The sequence below is a fragment of the Ceratotherium simum genome, chromosome 4 (genome assembly GCF_057802395.1).
Source record: "Ceratotherium simum simum isolate JZ-2026a chromosome 4, ASM5780239v1, whole genome shotgun sequence".
NCBI classification, from domain to species: Eukaryota; Metazoa; Chordata; class Mammalia; order Perissodactyla; family Rhinocerotidae; genus Ceratotherium; species Ceratotherium simum.
The window spans coordinates 57,314,276-57,340,009 of NC_141903.1; positions in this window are offsets into that span (position 1 = coordinate 57,314,276).

A 25,734-nucleotide genomic window follows, 5' to 3' on the forward strand; every position below is an offset into this window, starting at 1 on the left:
GAGTGAGGTCCAGGAATCTGTATTTTTAAAACAAGTGCCCAGGTGACCCTATGCTTAGGCAAGTATGGAAACCTTGTGGGGTGGAGAGGCTGTGGAGGAGGCATCTGGAGGATGCACTTCCTATCAAGTTCCTCTCACTGACCTGCGAGAAGTTGGGTGAGGCACCTCTGTTTTCCTATTTCTCACTTTCCTAAAAATGCAGCCATTTTCTAGGCTCAATCCCTGTCTGGAAACCTGGCCCCGAATTCCTGCTGTAGGCCAAAAGAATTTCAGTAGTCAACCTCATAAGATGTTTTAAGGCAGACACATCCAGGTCCGAGGTCTTTTTTGCTCCTCGTTCACTTCTTCATCAGGCATCTGTTGAGCACTTCCTAGGCCGGGGCCTCTGCTGCCACTGCTGTGCCTCCCTTGTCCTCTCAGGCCCCCTCTGTGCTACCCTACCCTCTGCATCTACCAGGAGCTTTGCCGATAAGTGGTGATCGCTGGAATTATGACCTCCTGCGGGCTATCCCTTGTTAGTTCAGCTGCCTTTATGGCTTAGTTAACACCCATCCTACAGTGGAGGGTGTCAAGTCTCCTCATAGAGGGATTCTCATTTCTGCCCTCAAAGTGTCATATCTTTTGCCCTGGCTTCAGGAATGCCACACTCTGCGGATCTGACTGCTGGAAACTGGCCCCACCCTGGGAGTCTTTCTTTCTGCCCCATCAAAGGGTCTGGGGGCCACTTGGCATAGGCTGACTCACTCTTTGAACAGAGGAGGACTTGTCCTCTTCCTCTCTGTTTATTGTCATGAGCTCACAGATGGGAGTTGTAAACTCACTAGGGGTTCTCATGATGTGACCTGGAGTCAGCCTGGGTTGTGTCATTTCAGTCCCATGTGTTTACTGACATTCTGCTGTGGGGACCAGGCTCCAGAGATGAACAAACAAGACACGGTCCTTGTTTGCGGGCAGGCAGTCCTGGGTTCGAATGTCTGCTCTTTCTCGCTGTGTGACCTTGAGCAATTTATTTGATCTTACTGAGCCTCAGTGTCCTCAGCGGTGATATGGGGGTAATGAAAGTACCAATCTTGTGGGGTTATTGTGAGAATTAAATGATAGCATGCAGATAAAACGTTTTAAACAGTGCCTAGCATATCAGTGATGCTCAATAATTGGGGGTTATAGTATCAATATGACGTTCTAGAGGCTGGCCTTCAATCCCCCTGTGAGAACTCGACAAGGTCAAGTTGGAGCTCAGAAACCTTGTTCAGGCAAAGCATAGCTACTTTTCCTTTTTTCAAATTTTATTTTAAACCACTCACCCACAGTTTGCACTGACATCTTTCAGCTGCTTCTGCTCTTTTGCCTTTATTTTTTCTCTTCTTCTACTAGTGTCCCCATTGTCAGGTCAAGAAAACATAAGATTCCTGCTAAATTTTTTTTCCCTGGGAGCACAAAGCCTCTGTTGAGCTCAGAGAATATGGGGAAGCATACAATTTATTTTTGATCGACTGCCTGAGTTCTCTTAAATCCGCTACAGGCAGTACCACCTTTATTTTCGACGGTGCCCCCCTCCCCCCAATCCCACTGTTGAATGTGATTCTGGATTGGTGGGTGAGTGGGAGGGAAAACACATGTGTGGGTGAGTGAGCTAGTATCCCAGCAGAGCCTTCCGGAATGTAGCCGTGTGGATTTCCTGGACTAACCTGCTCCGGCTTGGTTTGCCCACTGCCGTGGGGAGTAATAGGAAAGGGCTCCCTTAGCTAAAAGGCTGAGTGCAGGGTTGCCAAGGGGCCTGGAAAATCCCTTGGCGGGATGATGCCTTGGTTGAAGAGGAGGCTGAGCTGCAGAGCGCATGCCTCACGAGGGGCCAGCCTCAGGAAACACACTATGAGTTAGGAATATTTGAGGCTTATCTCCCTTTATGAGCCTCTTTTTTCACTGATCGTAAAAAGGAGCAACTTTGGTTCAAAATCAAAGTTAAGCACTAGGAACCTAAAGTGAATCTCTACTGCCTTTCTTTTGTGAATTGAAAAAGCCCCTGCGGCCGGCTCCGTGGCTTAGCGGTTAAGTGCGCGCGCTCTGATGCTGGCGGCCTGGGTTCGGATCCCGGGAGCGCCCCGAGGCACCACTTCTCCGTCCAACGTGAGGCCGAGTCCCACGTACAGCAACTAAAAGGATGTGAACCTATGACATACAACTGTCTGCTGGGGCTTTGGGGGGAAAAAAACTGAATAAATAAAATCTTTAAAAAAAAAAAAAGAAAAAGCCCCTGCCCTTCTTTTGTTTTATTTTGTTTAACTTCTAATGAGTTTGACAAAGTGGTCTCTTCATACAGTTTTTGTTCTGTCTCCTTTTTCTCCACCTCTTGAACAGGCATAGTTAGTTGTAAAACGGAAGAGGTCAGTGACCTTGACCTTCACCTCTGGTGGTCGAGGTCCAGCTGGGTGCGCTGGTGGACTTGTGGTGGAAGAGCGTCCCTGGTCAGCTTGGTGCAGCCCTGGCGCGGGGCAGGGCGACTGTGGGACCTGGCCAGAGGCTGCCTCGGTTCCATTTTGGGTTTTTGTAACTTGCTTCACTGGATTCGTTAGGGTCCCTGTCCCTGAAACATAACGTGAGGATTTTAAACTGACTATAGTGAAAAGATAAGGCTGCCTTTCTGGATCGCTGAATCTCAAGGTCCGCTCCCCTCCTAGCTTCTCTTTCATCTCTGAAGGACCTCAGCGGAGGCTCTTTTCCGTTGAACTTTCCTCATCATTACGGATGTCATTCACTATAACGAGAGAGTCCTTCACATTTGCTTTGGTTATTGTTGGCAAAACTGCATTTTTTTGCATTAATGCTGAATGCCATTCATGACACTAAAAAAAAAAAAAAAAAAAAATCAGGTGCTCAGAGTTCTCTTGATGAGAGGTGTTTTGATCTGGGTTTACCAGCAAAGCAGAAGAGCCTTTCTGGAGCATTTATGTTATTTCCTCTAGGGAAGGAGGGGGTACAATTCACAGCTTCTCAACACAGAATCCCGATTGCTATCACTGGAAAATGCTTGTCTATGGTTTGACTACGACTGGTTAGCTACAATCCATGGCCCTCCCTGTTTATCATCTGCACTTCCACCGTTAGAGCACCACACTTTGCTCTGCGTCAATTCATAATAAGATACAGTCTTAGGGAATACCGGAAATTGGATGTGGTTGAAACCAGGAGGGGCCCAGGTGGCGAGGACTAGGTTTCAGAGACCAGGCAGACCTGCTAGGGAGGGGGAGCCACGCATCCCAGAGGTGGGGGTGCAGTTAGGCAGGAGGAGGTGGCAGGGAAGGTGCTGGTGGTCTTTGGTGATCACCGTCCAGCACCATTTCCCACCACATTCGCTTGGTTTTGTGCTCCAGCCCTGCCGGCTTCCTTTTAGTTCTTCTAACGCCTCTGTCTGCCTCAGAACCTTTGCACATGGTTCCTCCAGCACTCTTTCACCTCCTTTCCTCCCACCCCTCTTCTCTTAGCTTTACTCCACTCCCAGAGGTCAGATCCCCTATTGTAAGCCCTCCTGGCACCCTGTGCTTTTTCCTTCTGTGCATTTAGAGTAGTTAGTAATTAGGTGTTTATTTGTTTGGTTATTAATTTTTGTCTTTAATTCCATGAAGGCAAAGACTGTTAGTTTCACAGGCCACTGCAGATAGCAGAGTGCTTGGTGCACAGAGTGTTCAATAAGGCTTTGTTGAATTTGAGTGGACCAATGGGAGGAAAGAACGGCCCCCTCAGGGGTCACCGTGTCTGTGATGGTATTGACCTTGGTGGTTATGGTCCCCGTGATGGTAGAGATCCCTCATGTAGAGACCCCTGTGCTGTTTCCATGGCACAACTGGCTCTGTGCTGGAGCCAACCACATGCTGGCCGGGGTTTGTTGCAGCATCTTTGAAGATGGAGGGCGAAATGGGAGATGATGATGTTGCAGAGGGAAAATACACTAACTTAAAAATATTTTGTTTAAGATATGATTACAGGCATCCCCATAAACTCCCTGTGAAACTTGTTAGTTTAAAAGTTTCACAGATGGAGGAGCTAAGGCTCAGGAAAATAAGTTGAAAGGGTAAGAACATGTATTTTTCAAATTTCATATGGGATCATTTCAAAAGAGAGTGCTTTGATCTTGTGTCCTTTTTACCTACTAATTGTGGTGGTGAAGGACCAGCATCTTGAACCTGGAGGGGATAAACCCCAGGACCCCATCTTCTCAAGCCTCGCATACCCTGTCTCTTTTGTAGAATTTAGAACTGAAAAGGCTATCAGTCTTCCTCCTAGTACCCAGGAGGATGGAATCTTTCCTGGGCTGCGCTCCCCAGAAGCAGACCCTGAGACAGGGGTCCATGTGCAAGAGATGTATTGAGAAAATGATTCCAGGAGAAACCGGTGAGGGGGTGGAGAGGCAGGACGGGGAAGGAGAAAGAGTCAAGCACGGATGACATTTCGGGCAAAGATTCATCCTCAGCTCCATCCCACCAGGGAACCCAGTCTGTCCCCATGCAAAGCTAGAGAGCTGGGCTTCCACACTCCTGTACCCATCGTCCATCGGCTAAGGGCCTCCCTGACACTTCTGGTTCCAGTAGCCTGTGGTGGCTCCTAAGAGAGGCGCAAGTGCTGACTGTCAGAGGCCAAAGAACACAAAAGCCAGGTGAGGGGCCTCAGAAAAGTAAAAGGAACCTGAGGGGATCTGGGAGGAGCGCCAACAGTGTCCATTACAAGACCCTAACCAAAACAGGTAAGAAATTAGGCTAAAATGTTATAGACAGACCCCACATGAAAGCATGTTTTCTCCTTAAATTAATTCTAATAATAGATACTATTTATTTAAGGCTAGTCTGTGTCAGCTATTGTGCAAAAGCTTTACACATATAATCTCATTTAATTCTTATAGTATCCCCATAATAATGCTATTATAATTACTCTCCTTATTTTATGGATGAGGAAACTGTGGTTTGCAAGAGTTTAAATGGCTTGCCCAAGTTCTCACAGATAGCAGTGGCGGGGGCAGTACTCAGACCCAGGCTTGCATGACTCTAAACTCCATGCTTTAAAGCAATATCTGAAAGCTGTCATTACTTTCTCAGGCAAATTCAGAAGGACACAAATGGAAGTAAGTGAATCTACAGAGGCTCAGCTTTAATGTAGACTCTTACTCCTTTGATGGCTGTACATGACCACTTAGCTATCCATTCACTGAGGGCCTGGTATCAGGGAAACAAGAAGAGCAGGATGGAGGGAGGACTGGGAGGAGACTGGCAAGACCCCTCCCCATCCCTCCTTTCTCCCTCCTTCCCTCCACAGCCATCACGGTGGATCCTTGGGGTGGGTTCCACCAGCTGGGGCTGAGAGCCACTCTTCACCTTCCACATGGAAAAGAGACTGGGCTTTTTATAACACTCACACTTTAAGCAATAATGCACATTATGCAAGAGAATTCCAGAAATATTGGGCAAGTTTTCCTTGGGAAGCCATGGCAGGTGCTGAAGAGCAGAGGCTCTAGAGCATGGTGGTCTTTGCAAATCCATGACCTTCTCAGGTTCCTTCTCATGGGTGACAAGGGTTTTTGTCAGAGTTAAATGAGATAATGTAACAAAGGGTAGTCTGTGCCAGACCCTGGCTTGGGGCTGGTGCTCAGACACTGCCAGGTGTTATTTTAGGATATGATTTAGAAATTTTGTTTAGGGAAGACATTTGCTAGGGCTGCCATAATCAAGTATCATAGACTGGGTGCTATAAGCAACAGAAATTTATTTTCTCAGTTCTGGAGGCTGGACGTTGGAGATCAAGGTGTCAGCAGGGTTGGTTTCTTCTGAGGCCTCTCTCCTTGGTTTGTAGATGGCCGTCTTTACATGCTCTTCCCTCTGTGTGTCTAATCTCTCATTCTTATAAAGACATCCATTATATTGGATTAGGACCCAGCCACATAACCTCATTTTACCTTAATTATCTGTTTAAAGACCCAATCTCCAAATACAATCTCATTCTGAGATACTGGGGTTTAGGACTCTAACATATGAATCTGGGGCAGGGGACACATCTCAACTCATAACAGAGGAGCATTTCTGGAAGGCAGGACTGTCCTAAGATACGCATACCAGGGGCTCTGTACCCCAATTATATGCCAACATTTATGTTTCTTCTTGTTTTGTCAGGAGAAAAGTATCAGGGGCACTTGAATCTGCTAGTTCTTAGGGGTACCTCCCTTTTCCAAACATTCTTGATTTAATCCTTGGTCTTGGCAGACACTATTCTGGATGAGGCAGGATTCTCCTCTCCTAAGAAACTGTAGAGTGGCCTTGGCTTCTCAGAGAACTTGAGGTGGAAACCACTATAAGGTGAGAGGAGGATGAGGGGGAAAGAGGCTGTCTCCTTTTTATCAATGTCTATATTTTTTAAACAATTAGTATGAGATTTCTTAAAAGGGAGAGATGTTTCTTCTGGTCATTGCTTAGAGGCAGTACCAGAAATGGCTTTCCTACATGCCGTACAGAGACAAGCACCCAGGCCTTGGGAGCACTGGAAGTGCATAAATGGGGGAGGTACTACACTTTCCTCCTTATCCACAGTCATCCTCCTTCCTTTTGGAGGCGGTGATGGGAGTGGCAGGCACTCGGCCAAATGAATGATTAGTTTGTGTTTTAATTGCCCTCATGGTCTGAGAAATAATTTAAGGCTATCTTTGCAGAATATTGTAAGCCCAACATTTAACCACATCCAAGTTGTAGGGGCTTCAGAAGTAAGATGGAGACAAAAAAGGAAGGTCATTTAACAACAGGAACAGTTCTCCCACTTCCCATGAACTCAAATCCTCCAGAACCTAATGATACTTCTCTGCACACCTTAGAGGAAAGACTCAGAATCATTTTCCTTATTTATCAAGAGGTAAAACTGAGGCAGAGGAAAGCTGTGGTTCCTGTATCTTCAGGTGGTGAGAAGGACAGCAGAAGAGATGGTGGGCTCTCATCTGCTGGCTGACAGTCCCTTCATAAGAATTCACAAAGGAGAAAGTGGAATTCATGTGCTCCCACTGCTGGCACAGAGGTGAGGGTGAGATAGCAAAGGATCATGCCACACACCCAGGGCTAGAGCTGGAAGGGTGCTAGAGACCAACTAGGTCAGTCCCTCCTCCCTCCCTCACTCCCTCCCTGTGCCAGGACTGTACTAGCAGCGGGGATATATTGGTAAACAAAACCAGACACCATTGATATCCTCATGGAATTCATTGCCTCATTTAGGAGAGGAACAAACATTAATCAAATCATCACCCAAATAAATGTAAATTTGCATCTCTGAGAAGCACTGGAGGGGACGGTACATGGTGCTTTGAGCGTCTGTAATGAGGGGTTTGACCTAGCTAGGGGGGTCAGGGAAGGCTTCTCTGAGGAAGTGACAGATAAGTAGAGGTTTCCTAGGGGAAGAGTAAGGGAAAAGAGCTCCAAACAAAGAGGAATAGTATAAGCTAAGGCTCTGTGGTAGGAGGGCCAATGAGCAAAAAGAGAAATGAGGGCATGAATGGAGGCCAGTGTGGTTAGAGTGAGTGGGATCCTGATTCAGATGAGGCTGGATAGGGAGGCAGGGGCCAGGCCATGTCCTACCTCCTAGGCCGTGTTAAACAAAGATGCAGTGGTGGCAGGACGGGATTTGCTTTTCAAAAGTTTACTGTGATTGTATTGGGGACAACTGATATGCTTGTGTGTGTGTGTGTGTGCCCGTGCATGTGTGTGTGTCTGTCTGTCTGTCTGTGGGGCATTTGGACTAAATGCCCAGAATCCCAGGAGAATGGGGGGGAGGCAGAGCAAATGCAGGTAGAACAGTTGGGAGGAGCTTGCAATGGTCCAGATGAGAAGTGGCTGGGACTAAGTTGGGGCTGTGGTGGGGGTGGTAGGGAGGAGATGGACAGCAGTGCTTGGATTCTAGAGCCATTCATCCTGATTTTGGGAAGTAAAATCAGCAGGGCTTGGTTCTGGATTCAATATAGAGATTGAAGAAGAAATAGGTGTTGAGGAGAATTCTTAGATTTTTGGCCTGAGCAACTGAATGGGTAGTAGTACCATTTGCAGAGATCGGAAATATTGGAAAATGACTGGATTCTGGGGAAAGATAAAGAGGTTTTGAACATGAAGTGTTTGAGGTGCCTTTGAGACATCCAAGAGAAGATGTTGAATAGATACTTGAAGGTAGGGTTGTAGATGAGGAAATGGAGGACTTAAGTTGCTAAAAGTCTTAATTAAATTACATCTTATCAATGAAAAATCCAATTCCAGATTTCAGATCTCTTAATTCCTACTCCAGTGCTCTTTCTCTTAAGTAATTTTGAAGGATAAAGCACAGTGCACATGTTCCCCTGGGAATCTGGGCATTTAATCCAAATTAATCTGCTATAAACACCACATCTATTTGAAGTTGCTGGTTTTCTTGAGACTTCATCTGATTTCTTGTTATATTGTACATTTGTTATTTCTATACAGTAACTCTGTTAAAACTACTTATCTTGGAGTAGAATTGCTGCTCCAGGATAGTGCTTTGGGTATATTCTGGGGTGATGGAACCATGTGCCAGGGAGAGTGCAGTCCCAGGGCCACCACAGGCACTGCCTGTGGCACTGCCTGCCTGGGCGCATCCCATGTGAGTGGTATGGCAGTCTGCTTGTTACAAGGCAGGAAAAATAGGATGTGGGGTGGATTGGGAGTGGGGATAGAGATGATGATGAGTTCAATTTTGAATATATTGCTGTGATGTGCTACCTGGACCTACTTTACAGCAAAGAAAGTGCAGCAATGGGCCCCTGACCGTGGATCTATTGTTCCCATCATGTACCCTAACATACCATGCCACCTAGAAGCTGCAGCCCAAGAGAGCGACAGAATGACCTTTCAAAGGCATAGCTGTGGCACCAGCTTCGAGATAATACCCTGCAATGATGGGGTCATCCCCCAGGAAGCAGTATGCATTCTAAACCAACAACCAATATATGGTGCTGTGTCCTGAGAAGGTAGAATACACAAGTCTGGAAACCAAGAAGATAGAAGTAGAGGGTGGCCCCTCTTGCCATCACTCCCATTGCCCCACTTGGGGAATTTGTTTCTCGTTCCTACAACTATGGGCTCTAGGGGTTTAGAAGTCCTGGTTCCCAGAAAGGCATGTTTCCACCAGGAAACACGAGGAGAGTCTCTATTAAACGTCGAGCTGTGGCTGCCAGTTAGTTACTTCAGGCTCCTCATGCCAAGTTAGCATAAGGCAAGGAAAGAAGTCACAATCCCGGCAAGAGCAATTGATGCTGTGATCATCCAGAGAAGGTAAGGCTGCTAGGTACTCATTTCCCCAGCTACCTGGGAGGTTGGCTCATAGCTGAATTCCTCCCTGGGAATTGCCCTACGCTAAAGGGAGCTTCCTCACTCAAGATTATGCCCCTTCTGGGGTTGGGGTGAGGGGCGGGAGGGGCAGGGCAGCCTACAACCGATGGCTGGTGGATCTGGGGATAGAAGGTCTGAGCCTCCTTGCCCTAATTTGGAACAGATTTGAAGGATCATCCCAGTTCCTATGGGATTGATTGAGGCTTTGTTGTGGCTGCATCACAATTTAACCTCTCCTTGCTCTGCCCTGCTGCCATCACTCCTTCGTAGGTGTTGTTCCTAAGGGCATCCCCAATAAACCAGCCACATGGAAATCTCCACCTCAGATTCTGCTTCCCAGGGAAGCCAAGCTAAGCAAGATAGCTCAGGAACATGTCAGATAAATAGCTGAAAATAGAGGCTGGCATTTAAAAGGAAGATCTGTGCTGCAGATAGAGACTTGGACATCATCCATCTAAAGACCATAGTGAAACTACGCTTGGATGAGTTTGCTCCGGGAGACTGATAGATTCTGATAAAGAGGAGGAGGACATCTGTTGTATTAGAATAGAAGCAATAGTTGTATGTGGATCTATAAATGTTACTGTTGGGTATTTGGTAAGAGGCCACGTAAAAAGGAGGGAGGTAATCTTGTAGACCTTAGTACTTGGAGTTTTTAAAGTTAGGTTGAAATGCTCAGTTCGCCAAGATAGTGAAGAGGAAGCTAAAGAGTATTTGAATTCTTGTGACCCTAAGGGTGAGATAAACAAGGAACCCACTTGAAATGGGGCCAGGTAGGACAGAGGCCTTAATGTAGAGTCCATGGTACCTGCTGGGCCCCTGGTTATCGGGGTTAGAGGTCTCTTTCTTGAGAATGATATTATAACAAGACAAGTCAAATGTAAATAAATCCAACAATAATTAGGAAAGGACAGCATTTGGTCCAGCTGGCTCCACCTTGGAGAAGCATCTGGAAAGGAACTGGGAAGGTTGTGAGGTTTGGTCAGAGTGAGATCACAGGGCTGGGAGTCTTGGAGTTATAAACAAGGGACAGGATTGAGCTTTCACATTCAGAACTTCTTGTGTGCTGTAACCTGTCCTGTCTTTTGCTGGCTTGGTGTTGGTGAAAATAAGAACAACATTTTTGTGCGTCTGTGTTAACACATCTTTCTGGTGATCATTGTTGCACGAGAGGAAACCCCAAGACTGGGAGAATGTAGAGTTCATTCTCCTGATGTGATGGCTTTTGTGAATTGATTTGGGTCAATGACAATTGTTGTCTCCTTTTCCCGTGTTCCACTAAGGAGGGTTGAGTCTTCCCAGTAGAGTGAGGACAGGTAGATAAGAGTCAACAGAGAGTGTGTAGCGGGGGAAGAGAAGGTGGCCAAGGATGGATCTCTGAGGTTCCCCAAGGGATCATTAACAACAGCTAAAACTTAAAGGCTTTTCCCCATGATGGGACCACCTGTTGCCCTAAATCTAGTTTCCCACGAAAACAATCTTGTATTTTCACTTTCTAGTGAATTTTGTGCTAAACCTTCCATTTCTCTTTATTTGTCCTCCCCACTTTGTCCATGCTCAACTTCTACTTCCAAATTTGAAAATCTGTAACTTTGTTGAGGAACCCCTGTGTGAGAGGAAATGGACGCACATGCTGCTCCCACATCTTAAGATTCAGGCAAAAGAAAAATAACAAAGGAAGGAACATGGCTCACGTTATCAATCTTACTCTGGCTTCCATGAAATTTCGTCAGTTTAATGATGCTGGGATGCCCATTTTTCCAGTTCCAGAGGAAAACATTTCAGGGAAGTTTAAGAAGATTTCTGCATTAGACAGTCAGTGGTAGCTATGAGTCTGGGAACTTTCTATTCACAAATTCTGTGATTCTACCAGGTATTCTCCTGATAAGACAGAAACAAAACCCTGAGGTAATAATTTTTTTTCTGTCTCTATGTGTTTGTTTATTGTTGTTATTATCTACTACTTAATGAAGGAAATCATAAGGTATTTGACCTTCTCCCTCTGACTTATTTCGCTTTGCATAATACCCGAAACGTCCATCCATGTTGTCACAAATGGCTGGATTTCATCGTTTCTTATGGCTGAGTAGTCTTCCATTGTGTATATATACCACATCTTCTTTATCCATTCGTCCCTTGATGGGCACTTAGGTTGCTTCCAAGTCTTGGCTATTGTGAATAACACTGCAACGAATACAGGGGTGCATGTATCTTTACGCATTGGTGTTTTCAAGTTCTTTGGATAAATACCCAGCAGTGGAATAGCTGGATCATATGGTAGTTCTATCCTTGATTTTTTGAGGAATCTCCATACTGTTTTCCATAGTGGCTGCACCAGTTTGCACTCCCACCAGCAGTGTGTGAGAGTTCCCTTCTCTCCACATCCTCTCCAACATATGTTGTTTCCTGTCTTGTTAATTGTAGCCATTCTGACGGGCGTGAGGTGATATCTCATTGTAGTTTTGATTTGCATTTCCCTGATAGTTAATGATTTTGCACATCTTTTCATGTGTCTGTTGGCCATCTGTATATCTTCTTTGGAGAAATGTCTGTTCAGGTCTTTTGCCCATTTTTTAATTGGGTTGGTAGTTTTTTTGTTGTTGAGATGCATGAGTTCTTTATATATTTTGGAGATTAAGCCCTTATCAGAAGTATGGTTTGCAAATATCTTCTCCCAATTGTTATGTTGTCTTTTCGTTTTGTTGATGGTTTCCTTTGCTGTGCAGAAGCTTTTTAGTTTGATGTAGTCCCATTTGTTTATTTTTTCTATTGTTTCTCTTGCCCAGTCAGACATGGTGCTTGAAAATACGTTGCTAAGACCGATGTCGAAGAGTGTACTGCCTATGTTTTCTTCTAGAAGTTTCATAGTTTCAGGTCTTACATTCAAGTCTTTAATCTATTTGGAGTTAATTTTTGTGTATGGTGTAAGGTAAGGGTCTACTTTCATTTTTTTGCATGTGGCTGTCCAGTTTTCCAAACACCATTTGTTGAAGAGACTTTCTTTTCTCCATTGTATGTTCTTGGTTCCTTTGTCAAAGATTAGCTGTCCATAGATGTGTGGGTTTATTTCTGGGCTTTCGATTCTATTCCATTGATCTGTGTGTCTGTTTTTGTGCCAGTACCATGCTGTTTTGGTTACTATAGCTTTGTAGTATATTTTGAAATCAGGGAGTGTGATACCTCCAGCTTTGTTCTTTTTTTTCAGGATTCCTTTAGCTATTCGGGGTCTTTTGTTGTTCCTTATAAATTTTAGGATTCTTTGCTGTATTTCTGTGAAAAATGTTGTTGGAACTTTGATAGGGATTGCATTGAATCTATAGATGGTTTTAGGAAGTATGGACATCTTAACTATGTTAATTCTTCCAATCCAAGAGCACGGAATATCTTTCCATTTCTTTGTGTCTTCTTCAATTTCTTTGAGCAATGTTTTATAGTTTTCGGTGTACAGATCTTTCACCTCTTTGGTTAAGTTTATTCCTAGGTATTTTATTCTTTTTGTTGCAGTTGTAAATGGGATGGTATTCTTAATTTCTCTTTCTGCTACTTCATTGTTAGTGTATAGAAATGCAACTGATTTTTGTATGTTGATTTTGTATCCTGCAACTGTACCATATTCGTTTATTACTTCTAAAAGTTTTCTGGTGGATTCTTTAGGGTTTTCTATATATAAAATCATGTCAGCTGCAAATAGTGACAGTTTCACTTCTTCCTTTCCAATTTGGATCCCTCTTATTTCTTTCTCTTGACTGATTGCTCTGGCTAGGACTCCCAGTACTATGTTAAATAGGAGTGGTGAGAGTGGGCATCCTTGTCTGGTTCCTGTTCTTAGAGGGATATGTTTCAGTTTTTCACCATTGAGGATGATATTAGCTGTGGGTTTGTCATATATGGTCTTTATTATGTTGAGGTACTTTCCTTCTATACCCATTTTATTCAGAGTTTTTGTCATAAATGGATGCTGTATCTTGTCAAATGCTTTCTCTGCATCGATTGAGATGATCATGTGATTTTTATTCTTCATTTTATTAATGTAGTGTATCATGTCGATTGATTTGCGAATGTTAAACCATCCCTGCATCCCTGGAATAAATCCCACTTGATCATGGTGTATAATCTTTTTAACGTATTGTTGTATGTGATTTGCTAGTATTCTGTTGAGGACTTTTGCATCGATGTTATCAGTGATATTGGCCTGTAGTTTTCTTTTTTTGTGTTGTCCTTGTCTGGTTTTGGTATCAGGGTAAGGGAGCTTCCCCCCCTCCTCAATTTTTTGGAAGAGTTTGAGAAGGATAGGTATTAAGTCTTCTTTGAATGTTTGGTAGAATTCACCAGGGAAGCCGTCTGGTCCTGGATTTTTATTTTTGGGGAGGTTTTTGATTACTGTTTCAATCTCCTTACTGGCGATTGGTCTATTCAAATTCTCTACTTCTTCTTGATCCAGTTTTGGAAGGTTGTATGATTCTAAGAATTTATCCATTTCTTCCAGATTGTCAAATTGGTTGGCATATAGCTTTTCATAGTATTCTCTTATAATCTTTTGTATTTCTGAGGTGTCTTGTAATTTCTCCTCTTTCATTTCTGATTTTACTTATTTGTGCCTTCTCTCTTTTTTTCTTGGTGAGTCTAGCTAAAGTTTTGTCAATTTTGTTGCTCTTTTCAAAGAACCAGCTCTTGGTTGTATTAATTTTTTCTATTGTTTTTTAGGTCTCTATTTCATTTATTTCTGCTCTGATTTTTATTATTTCCCTTCTTCTACTGATTTTGGGCTTGGTTTGTTCTTCTTTTTCCAGTTCCTTTAGGTGCATTGTTAGATTGTTTATTTGAGATTTTTCTTGTTTATTGAGACAGGCCTGTATTGCTATAAACTTCCCTCTTAGAACGACTTTTGCTGTATCCCATACATTCTGGCATGTCGTATTTTCATTTTCATTTGTCTCCAGGTATTTTTTGATTTCTTCTTTGATTTCTTTGTTGACCCAGTCATTGTTCAGTAGCATTTTGTTTAATCTCCACGTATTTGTGGCTTTTCTGATTTTCTTCCTATAGTTGATTTCTAGTTTCGTACTGTTGTGGTCAGAAAAGATACTTGGTATTATTTCAATCTTCTTAAATTTATGGAGACTTGTTTTGTGGCCTAATATGTGGATCAATCCTGGAGAATGTTCCACGTTCATTTGAAAAGAACGTGTATTCTTTGGTTTTTGGATGGAATGTTCCGTATATATCTACTAGGTCCATCTGTTCTATTGTGTCATTTAAGGCCAATGTTTCCTTATTAATCTTCTGTTTGGATGATCTATCCATTGGTGTAAGTGGAGTGTTAAAGTCCCCTACTATCATTGTGTTACTGTCTATTTCTGTTTTTATGTCTGTTAATAATTGCTTTATATATTTAGGTGCACCTACATTGGGTGCATAGATATTTACAAGTGTTATATCCTCTTGTTGGATTGTCCCCTTGATCATTATGTAATGCCCTTCTTTGTCTCTTTTTACAGTTTTTGTCTTAAAGTCTATTTTGTCTGATATGAGTACTGCTACCCCAGCTTTCTTTTCATTGCCATTTGCATGGAGTATCTTTTTCCATCCCTTCACTTTCAGTTTGTGAGTGTCTTTAGGTCTGAAGTGTGTCTCTTGCATGCAGCATATATATGGGTCTTGTTTTTTTATCCAGTCTGCCACCCTATGCCTTTTAATTGGAGCATTTAGTCCATTGACGTTTAAAGTAGCTATTGATAAGTATGTACTTACTGCCATTTTTTAACTTTTGTTTTTCTCAGTGTTTTAGTAGTCCTTCTCTGTTCCTTTCTTCTTCTATACAGAATTGATGGTCTCTTTAGTTTGACCTCTGTCTGAAAGCTCTACTCTAACTCCCCTCCTCCCTCATTTTATGTTTTTGATATCACATCTAACCTCTTTTTTGTGCATTTGTATCCATTACCCTCTTATCATGGAAATAAATAATTTTTCCTATTTGTGGTCTTCTCTTTTTCCCTTAAATCAGTCCCTTTAACATTTCTTGTAGCACTGGTTTCTTGGTGACAAACTCCTTCGATTTTTGCTTGTCTAGGAAATTTTTGATCTCTCCTTCCATTTTGAATGATAACCTTGCTGGGTAGAGTATTCTTAGCTGTAAGTTTTTTCATTTTAGCACTTTAAATATATCGTGCTACTCTCTTCTAGCCTGTAAGGTTTCTGCTGAGAAGTCAGCTGATAGCCTTATGGGGTTTCCTTTGTATGTAACTTGACTTTCTCTTGCGGCTTTTAGGATTCTCTCTTTATCTTTAATTCTGGACATTTTGATTATGATGTGTCTTGGTGTGGGCCTCTTTGGGTTTATCTTGTTTGGGGCTCTCTGTGCTTCCTGTACCTGGATGTCTGTTTCCTTCCTTAGGTTAGGGAAGTTTTCATCTATTATTTCTTGAAATAGATTCTCTGCCCCTTTGTCTCACTCTTCTCCTTCTGGGATACCTATAACATGGATGTTAGTGCGCTTGATGTTGTCCCAGAGGTCCCTTAGACTGTCCTCACTCTTTTTCATTCTTTTCTCTTTTACCTGTTCAGCTTGGGTAATTTCTCCTAGTCTTTCATCCAGGTCGCAGATCCATTCTTCTGTACCCTCTACTCTGCTTTTGAGTCCCTCTAGTGAATTTTTCATTTCCATTATTGTATTCTTCATTTCTGATTGGTTCTTTTTTATATCTTCCACTTCTTTGTTGACATTCTCACTGGGTTCATCTATTCTTCTCCCCAGATCTGTGAGCATCCTTAACACTCTTTGTTTGAACTCTCTGTCAGGTAGGTTGCTCATTTCTGTTTCACTTAGTTCCTTTTCTGGGGTTTTGTCCTGTTCCCTTACTTGGAATGTATTCCTTTGCCTCCTCATTTTGCCTCTTTCCCTGTGCTTGTGTCTATGTATTAGGTAGGTCAGCTACGTCTCCTGCTCTTGGATAGGTGACCTTATGTAAGTGATGGCTTAGGAGGCCTGCCGTGTGCTTCCCTCAGTTCTCAATGTTCCAGGGGTGACCCCTATGTGAGCTACATGTGTCCTTCTGTTGTGGCCTGTTTGCTCTCCCTGTAGGCGCCCAGGGAGGCCGAGTTATGCTCCTGGCCAGCTGTTGTAATGCTCAGCTGCTTGTAGTTGTTGTGGGCCCTTCAGTCTCTTTATCAGGTGTGGGGAGCCCCAGCACAGTTGGCTGCAAGTTCTAATACCACATTTGTGTTGCAGTATTTCTTTTAAGTGAGTAGGCCCCCAGCGTGGCAGGGTGTTAGGCTCAGGGGCTTACAATTGCTATAAGCCTCCAGCCTTTAGGTCTCTTGTCAGCTCTCTGAGGATTGCAGCTGTGTGGGGCTGGCCTCAGGCACAGGAGCACCCAATTGTTTCAGGCTTTGGAAGGTGGGGCAAACCCTCTATGTGGGTCTTTGAGAAGCACAAGTCTTCTGCAGCTGACAAGTCTTGTCGCCCACAGGTCCACACACACAGTCAACACAGTCCTGCCCTGTGTGTGTGCCCCAACCTCCCGAAGCAGACCCAGTCTCTCCACGGCGGGAGCCCCACACACTCCACCACCGCCCCACACTCTCCACCCGCTCCTTGTGCACGTCCTGCCCCGCTGAAGTCCGCTCAGTTGCCAGGCAGCAGAGAATCCAGTGACCAATCTATGCAGGCCCACAAGTTGCCTCAGGGCTAGTTGCTGGGTGAGGCCAGTCTCTAGGGTGGTCTGCCTGCCCTGGCTGAGCTGGAGTAAATTGGTGCTCTAGCAGGTGGGCAGACCCTGTGCTAGCAGGCCTCAGGGAGAACTCCAATGGCATCTGTGTCAGCATCCCACACCGGGCCACAACAATGGCCGCCGCCAATGTCCCAGTCCCTGGAGAGGTCTCACCCCTCACCGAGATGCGCTCAGGGCCTATTAGGTGAGTCTCTTTTCACCACAGCACTGTGCACCTTTCTTTCTGGTGATTTTAGGTTGCTTTCTGAAACGGGTGAGTTTGTGCATGGGCCCTTTAAGACCCCGTTTTAATTTCTTTGTGAACCAGCTTTTCTGGGGGTACTCCCCAAAGTTTTAGTAGCAGGCAAAGTCAGATATTATGTCACTTGTCTCGATTGTGCTGGGTCCACAAAATGCCCCCAGCAGGGGCGCTCCCCGGCTCAGGGCCCCGCTCCTCCAGGGAGGCTGCGGACCTGTGGGCTGCTCCCTGGCGGCCGTGAGGTGCTGCGGCTTGTGAAGGTGGCGTTTTTCCTCTCCAGAAGGGAGTTTCTGCCTCTTCCACCTCAATTAGGATTGTCCATAAGTTCCTCTTATCCAGTTTTCAGTTCTCTCTCAGGGGTAGTTTTTCCACAAGTAGTTGTAAAAAGTCCGCGGGAGGAGGTGAGTTCAGAGTCTGCCTACGCCGCCATCTTGACTTCCTTCTCTGAGGTAATAATTTTTAATAGAACACCAGACTCAGGGTACATTCCTGCCCAGCTGATTCCACATGGCCAATCTCAGTCCGTTATTGTTTCCTCCTGCTTCCTTTTCTGGTACCCTTTAAGGGATGTTGGTAATGCGTGTTTTTGATTATCCACCTTCCCCTGTCTCACTATTTCCCCCAGTTTCCACCTTTGTCTCTATTCTTGTGGCTTTCTCTCTACTTAACTCTTCTTTTTTGTTTCATAGATGCTTGCTTTGGTCAGTCTTTGCCTATGTGAATGAAGTCTGTCTACTTGAAAGTTGGAAATGATAGAGTATAGTTTATGAGATGTCCAGCTGGGGTTAGTATATGGACTGGTCTGCACCAGCTAGACTGACCCTGAAAAGTCGATTGTTGTCAAATGTCAAAAGGATTATTTCCCAAGCACAGTCTGTATCCAATAAGGGTAAATGGAGGGGAGCGGCTCTGTTCCTTGTAGTTCCTCAGAGAATCAGACTGATGGAGGCTCCACTATCCTGGAGCTTTACTGGCTGGAACAGTCTTAGCTTGCTGCAAACAGAAGCGGGGAATGGAGGATCATGCAAGATGTGTTTAAGAGCCGGGCTTGGAAGTGTCCTACTTTACATTTGTGAACAACCTATTTGCTAGAACCCAGTCACAGTGCCCCAACCAACTGCAAGGCAGGCTGGGAAGTGTGATCTTCCTGTATGCTCAAGAAAAGGGGTATGACATGAGTTTGTCAATACATCGAATTTTCTCTGCTCACTCTGCTTTTCCAGTGATCTTTTCACAATAGATCACGTTCACCTTCTCTCCAAGGGAGACAATCCAAACACAAATCTGGTCAATCCACCCAGTTCTAAGTCCAGGACCTCCAGGTGATTCACAGCAGTTTCTGTTAGTTCAAATTGACCCATCTTTGGTCCTGTGAATTAAAGAGATAAGATGTCTGCCCCCACCCTCATATATAATTGTGGAGCCATTTTATACTCCCATTCGGAAGGGGGAAGAATGGCAGACCAACAGAGGTCACTGGTCTATAGCAATTTTGAAATCCCACTGGGCAGACATTGCGAAGGCTGCTTACTTTGGGGGTGGGGATTGCACCTTAATTAGACCCTGCTATTTTCAGATAATGTGTGTCTCTGGAGGCTTGGCTGTCCTTACCTGATGGAATTTTTTGAGCAGACAAGTAAAGTCATTGAAGCTGCACTTTGGGAAGTGCATTTGGGTCAGAGAAACAAGTTAGGAAGTTATTACAGAAATTCAAGAGATAGATAATTATCCTCCTAGCCAGCCTGGAGTCAGTCAGAAAGGGAGGAAGTGGTGAATGTGAAAGGCATATTGGAGGCCACATTCAAAGGGCTTGCTAGCTAGTTGGATGCGGGCGGAGGGAGAGGAAAGGTGCTCTGACTCTAAGGCCTTACTCCTGGGTGACAAGTAGAATGGTGGTGAGGTAGGGAAGTCAAGAGTAGATGCTGACTTTGGGAAAGATTTGTTTGGTTTTGGCCATTATTTTGCACCTTACCCACTCACACAGAGGAAATGAACCCATGCCCTAACTTCATTAATGCATAGGAGCTTCCTGGTTATAAATTTTAGTGGAAAATATTTTTCAGGTTTAAGAAACTTTAAATAAATGCATGTTATACATGATAATCAAGAATTTGTTGAGCATTATAAGTTACTAGCATTATGCTTGGTGTTAATAATGGGTCATATTGTTATTAAAACGCCTTGAGTGTGTTTCTCCTGGGAAAAGAGTCCTCGTTACCAGACTTACTTGAGCTCCTTTAGTGAAAAAGGACCTCTCTGCTTTTGATGGGAGCCCACGCTATTCTAGTGGGCAGTTCTAGTTGTTGATAACCTCGATTTTATATTGAGCTGAAAGTTTGTTTTCCTGAAACTTCTACTCAGAGTATCCAGTTTTTAACTCCAGAAATACATGGGACAAGTTAGTATTTTAGTATCTAGAAGGCAGCAGCTGTGCCCTTTATCTTCTTTCTTTGAGCTAGACAACTCTTGTTTCTCCAACCATTGCTTTTGTATGACTTAATGCATAGGACCCTTCACAGGCTGCTGCTTGAGGCATCTGCAGGGGCTTACACGTGCTGCCTGGGAGGTGACGGCCCTGTAGGTCCTGATGGTGGCAGGGGCTGCATATGCTTTGACATGACCTGAATTCTCTCTGCTCTATGGTAATCTGGTCAGGAATATCTGATGAGGGGACCCTCAGCTCTGAGAGACCTTTAGTTGTAAAAAACCTTCCCTTAGAAGTGGACTCTGAATCGAATAAGCGATTTACCACTCAGAACACCTTTCTACCACCCTCTCTTGCGTATAGTACAGTTGATGACTGTCTTTAGCTGGCTCTGCTGGTAGTCCACTAGATAGCCATTTCCTCTTTTCTTCTTCCTAACAGAGTCTGCATTTGTTCAGGCCTCCATCCCTCTTTCACATGTCCATGTGCTTCAGGAAAAGCTGTCTTCACTTCCAGCCCTAGCGGTGGATCCTAGTCAGTCTCTGAAAATACTGGGAATCCAGTCCTCCTGCTTGGTGTCAATAATGAGTGCTGCTTTAGGTGTGGGGTTGTAACCCAGATCTGGTTAATGAGACGTGAGGGGAGATGTCTGGGAGTGGGGGCTTCTGGGAGATGTTCCCTCACTCCTAGGTAGGGGCCACCAGGAGAAGTGACACTTTTCTGCCTGTGGACTTCGCTGCATCTGAATGTGAAGCTTAGAACTCTCACAGTCATCTGGAGGATAAAGCCAACACATGGAGAAGAATAAAGCCAAGTGAATCGCAGGCATGGGATCACCAGATTTCTGAACTTCTTGTTTTTAAAGTTAACACATTTTATTGTCATCTGTGGTAGTTTCAGTTGGAGTTTGCAGTTACCAGAAGATGAAGGCATCCTAACTGATATGGTGACTCTTTTAAAATGAGGCACTTAGAAGAGAACAGAGTGCCAGAACAATGGAAATATCACCTCCGATATTTCATACACCATAGTTCTATAAATGGGAATACGCTCTAAGATTGGTTGACTGATTGATTGATTGATTTGGTAACTCTGTCACATATCTGGCATATATTGATCTTGTTGACACCTAAGACCTTCAGGTTTTTTCCTCCACAAATTCCATATTATGTGTAAATAAGACTCCTGAAAACCCTTTTTCTTTATGCTGTAACACGAGGGAAATGGTTGGAAGTAGCCAAATTTCTGACTGATCAGAAAATCTTCTGGAAGAGAACCTAATTTTTGGCATTCTGCATGCAAGTTCACCAATGGAGACAGGGATCATTGATTACTTATGGAAATTTCTCCAGCTGAATATGCATAGGTGGAGATGGCCCAGTGGCTGCTGCAGATGCCTCTGGCTCTGTGTTCAGCCGACTGTGAACTCGTCAGAGAGCTGCAGGCCTTCCTCCTCACCCCACTCCCTGTCCCAAACAACCACGCAACATTGATCCTGGACAGACTCCAGCTGTCCTACCTTTCCTAGGGTTCACCTCTGCTTACACACCCAAACACACTAGAATGTGAGCATTTTCCGCTGTCCTATAAACACTGTCAATCTGAGCTCATTTCAGAGGTGTGTCCTTTTCCAGCTCACTGGCTTCCCCTCTGAAATGAGCTCAGGTTCATCTGGGCCTTGAGTACAAATCCACTCCCTGAACTGCTTTCTCCTCTCAGGCAGGTGTCCTGGGGTTCTGATACAAGGCCGCCCAATGCATTTGCTTGTGTGTGAAGTCAATGAAAGGGGTTACAAAAAATGTCAAATCTGTGACAGCCTGCTTTTCTTATTAATAAGCTGTCAGCTGCCAAAGACACAAACTTCTAATCCTTTCATCCCCTGCCCTCTCCCAGACCAGGAATTGGGCTTTGATGGTTTTGCAGGAAATTCAAGTAGTCACTTATTCAGATGCTTGCTATTATGTAGCCTCAGATGGCAGTGAGTGCCCTGAAACATTTTTCCTGCAGAATCCTTCAGCTAAACTGTGGAGAAATCCAATAGCCCCTGGGCCAGCAGCCAGTTCTTATAAACCCTATCAGTCATCTCTTCTGCTTCAGAGCCTGTGTCTCCTCTGTGAGAGACAGAAAGGCCCCAGAATGCGACAAGTGCCTGCAGGCATGCTGGACACACTCTTGTGGCTGGCTTGTCCTTGTGTGGCGTCACTGTGCATGTGGCAGTGGCGTGGTGAGCAGAGAGACTTCTTTTAAGAAGCTGCTCAGTGGAGTAGCTACAGATGAATGTCCCCAGCGGCTTTCACGAGTTGTTTCTGACTCTGTACGTAGTACAGAAGCATCATGGCTGCTTCTGGCTCAGCCAAGCAGCACAGGAATGGATGTGTCCTTCTGGGAACTATTCTAAATAACATCACGATAAAGTGCTTTTGTAGGGAGGAAGAACGTGTCACTACTTATTGTGGAGTGGAGTATGTAGAAGACACCAAGTCTCCACCTTTGACATTGTGAAAACTGCTTTTCCATATGGATTATCAGGAGGACCCCTTGGGTTTATGTGTATGGCTTTCTTCCAAAAGTGTCAAAGCTCTTTTGCATGAATTATAATTATGTCCCATATTATTTAATATTCCTGCTAGTTGTTTGGAGCGTCAGATTTACTACTTGCTTGTTAGAAGTGATGGAGGGATTGGAACTATTATGCTGGGATCCAAGAATGTCCATAATCCATTGCTTCTTTCCATTTAGCTTTTGAAAAAAGTGAATATAATACACAAGGAGGCAATGATCTACAACTAGGAAGCAAAGTTCTACCTTATTGTTTGCTATAGCTTTGGACCCAAGCCCCAACTTCTAGGGAGCTGGGCAGTACCACCCGGAGTTCATCTTTCCTAAGCTACTGAACATTTTCTGTTTTGTCTCCTGAAGCTCACACCCGAATCTTCAATCTTGCCACCAGGAGAGGACCATCCAGCACACACATTTCCTGTGCTGGAGGTGTCCATCAGGCATAGAGTGGAATTGGCAGAGGCTGCTTGGTTGTCCCAGCTCCTTTCTGGAGGGCCAGGCTGAGGTACTCTACAGGAGGGTTAAGTGTGTGCTTAGGACACCTGACAAGCTGGGGTAAAGAGAAGAAGGTCAGCTTCTTTGAATATTCCTAGGAAAACCTAGAAAGAAACTTCTAATATGAGCATATAGTTTCTTGTTTCATTTTGAAGAAAATTTGTTTATTTAGTTCTTGTTTGTTAAAGGGAACTACATAATATTTTTAGTGCTTACGCCTTTGCAGATCTTGGTCCCGCCAAGATCTTCTCTTTCTCCTGGAGAGAGGAGTAGAAACATCTAAAAGGGAGTGGTGATGGCAGGACCTATTTGGTCAAGAGAACTTGCTACTCTGGATCCATTGGTGTAAGAGACAGAGGGGAGAGAACCATGTCTGGGGGCTGAGCTTTTAGTGCAAAATGACTCCACCTACTAGCAAAACATCACCTACCCAGTGTTCCCATGTGTCTGACTAATCCACACTGACTCTTGCTTCTTGGGAGTGACAAGACCAGGTGGGGAACTATAAGGGAGAACAGAGATAAGCCCTGGACTCATTTCACTAGAGCAAACCTTAGTATGTATCAGAAGCACCTGGAGAACTTGTTTTTTTTTTTTTTTTGTGAGGAAGTTTGATCCTGAGCTAACATCTGTTGCCAATCTTCCTCATTTTGCTTGAGGAAGATTGTTGCTGAGCTAATATCAGTGCCAATCTTCCTCTATTTTGTTTGTGGGATGCTGCCTCAGCATGGCTTGAGGAGCGGTGTGTAGGTCCGTGCCCAGGACCTGGAGCGTGTGAACTTAACCACTACGCCACTGGGCTGGCCCTGGAGAACTTGTTAAAACACAGATTGCTGGGCTCCATCCCCAGAGTATCTGATTTTGTAAATTTGGGTTTGGGAATGAGAATTTGCATTTCTAACATGTTTCCAGGTGACGTTGATACTGCTGGTCCAGGGACCACACTTTGAGAATCTGTATCCAAAGATTCTGGGCATTGGGGGGCGGTTTTAAAATTTCCCCAGGTGATTCTAATGTGCAGCCATGATTGAGAACCACTGCCTAGAGGCAACCTTTGCTCAAGGAAATCCAACAGGAATGGGAATAATTTTCTTAGGATCAAAACATTTCCTATCACAATCCTACCACTGATCAAAAGGAAAAATAAATTGAAGGAGAAACATATAAACATGAATATCTACCTATCTATCTATCTATCTATCTATCTATCCATCTATCTATAGAATGTTCTATTCACGTACTTTAAAAATTAATGACAGGGCACACAAAATGCTCTCCAATGAATAAAATAAAAATAGGTTAGTTGTATTAGTTTATATAGTTTATATATAAACTTGTGTTGGTTATATAGTTTATATAGTTCTTGTATTAGCTGTAACAAATTTCCACAGACTTAGTGGCTTAAAACAATACAATGTTTTTACTCTTACGGTTCTGGTGGTCAGAAGTCCAAAATCAGCCTCACTGGGCTAAAATCCACATACCAGCAGAGCTGTGTTCCTTCTGGAGGGTCTGTGGGAGAATCTGTTTCTTGCCTCTTCCAGCTTCCAGAGGCCACTTACATTCCTTGGCTGGCAGTTCCTTCCTCCATCTTCAAAGCTAACATCTTCCAGTCTCTCTCTCTCAGACTCTGATCCTCCTGTCTCCATCTTATAAGGACTCTTGTGATTAGATTGGACTCACTCAGATAATTCAAAATAATATCCCCATCTCAAACCCTTAATTTAATCATTTCTGCAAAGTCCCTTTTGCCATATAAGGAACATATTCACAGGTTCTGGAGATGAGGATGTGGACATCTTTGTGAGGGGCATTATTTGGCCTATCATAGTTCTTTGATAAGTTACAACAGTTAAAGACAGAGAAGGAGGGGAAGAAAGTCAGTGGGAAAGGAGTTAAGGGATGAGAGACAGAAGAGCCCTCCCTTGTGCCTTTTTGTGGGTTTAATCACTTTTTCAGCTGATGATTTCTAAACTCGTCTTTAAACAAGCCTTGCTACTGAGCTCTGGAGTAAAATTTCCATTTGTCCACTGGACTCCTCTACTTTATTCCACATAGTTTCAGTTCAACATGTCCAAAAATGAACTCATTCTTCTTCCCCTTGCCTCCAGAGTTCTTCCTGCTGTTCCCCTGTCTCCATTAGTTCCTTACACTCCATCCAGGTGCCCAAGTCAGCCCACTGGAATCACTGTCCATCTTTCTCACTTCACACATTCGGTCACTAAATTTGGTTAAGCCTGTTTTCCAATTCTTCTTAAGTTTATAATGCTGGCCTATAAGTAAACCTGATCCAAGTGTCTTTCTCCACAATTAGCTACACCAATGCAGAGATTTCCTCAAAAACAAATCTTCCTCCCATGATTGTGGTTCTTCAGTAGCTCCCACCCGATTAAGGGATAAATAAGACCCTAAGCACGGCATCCGAGGACCTCCCTGACCTGCCTCCACTCATTTCCTGCCACTTCCTCACAGTCCAGCCAGTGACTGAAGCGCTGGAGCCAAAGAGACTTGAGTTCAGTTCTCGCTCAGCCTCTTGATAACTGAGTAATCGCGGTCCAATATCTTAACCTCAATTTACATCTGTTACCTCATCTGTAAAATAAGCTCAGTAATGGTGCTTACGTCAAGAAGAGATGAGAGAATTAAGCGAGACAGTGTACATTAAGATGTCAGCATGCTGCTTAGTACATCCTGGGTGCCCAGTGAATGTAAACTCACCACATATATTTGTAGGTCACTCATTTCAATGTATCATAATATTTATGTGCTCATCTGTCTCCTACACTAGACTCTACTCTTCTTGATATTCATTTCAGAATCCCCAGCTCTTAGCTTGACACATAGTAGAGTGTTTCATAGATGTTTGAGCAAATGAGTGGTGGGCAAAGCCATGAGTGGTAAAGCTCTAGCCCTTTTCTAATACTGGTTTTT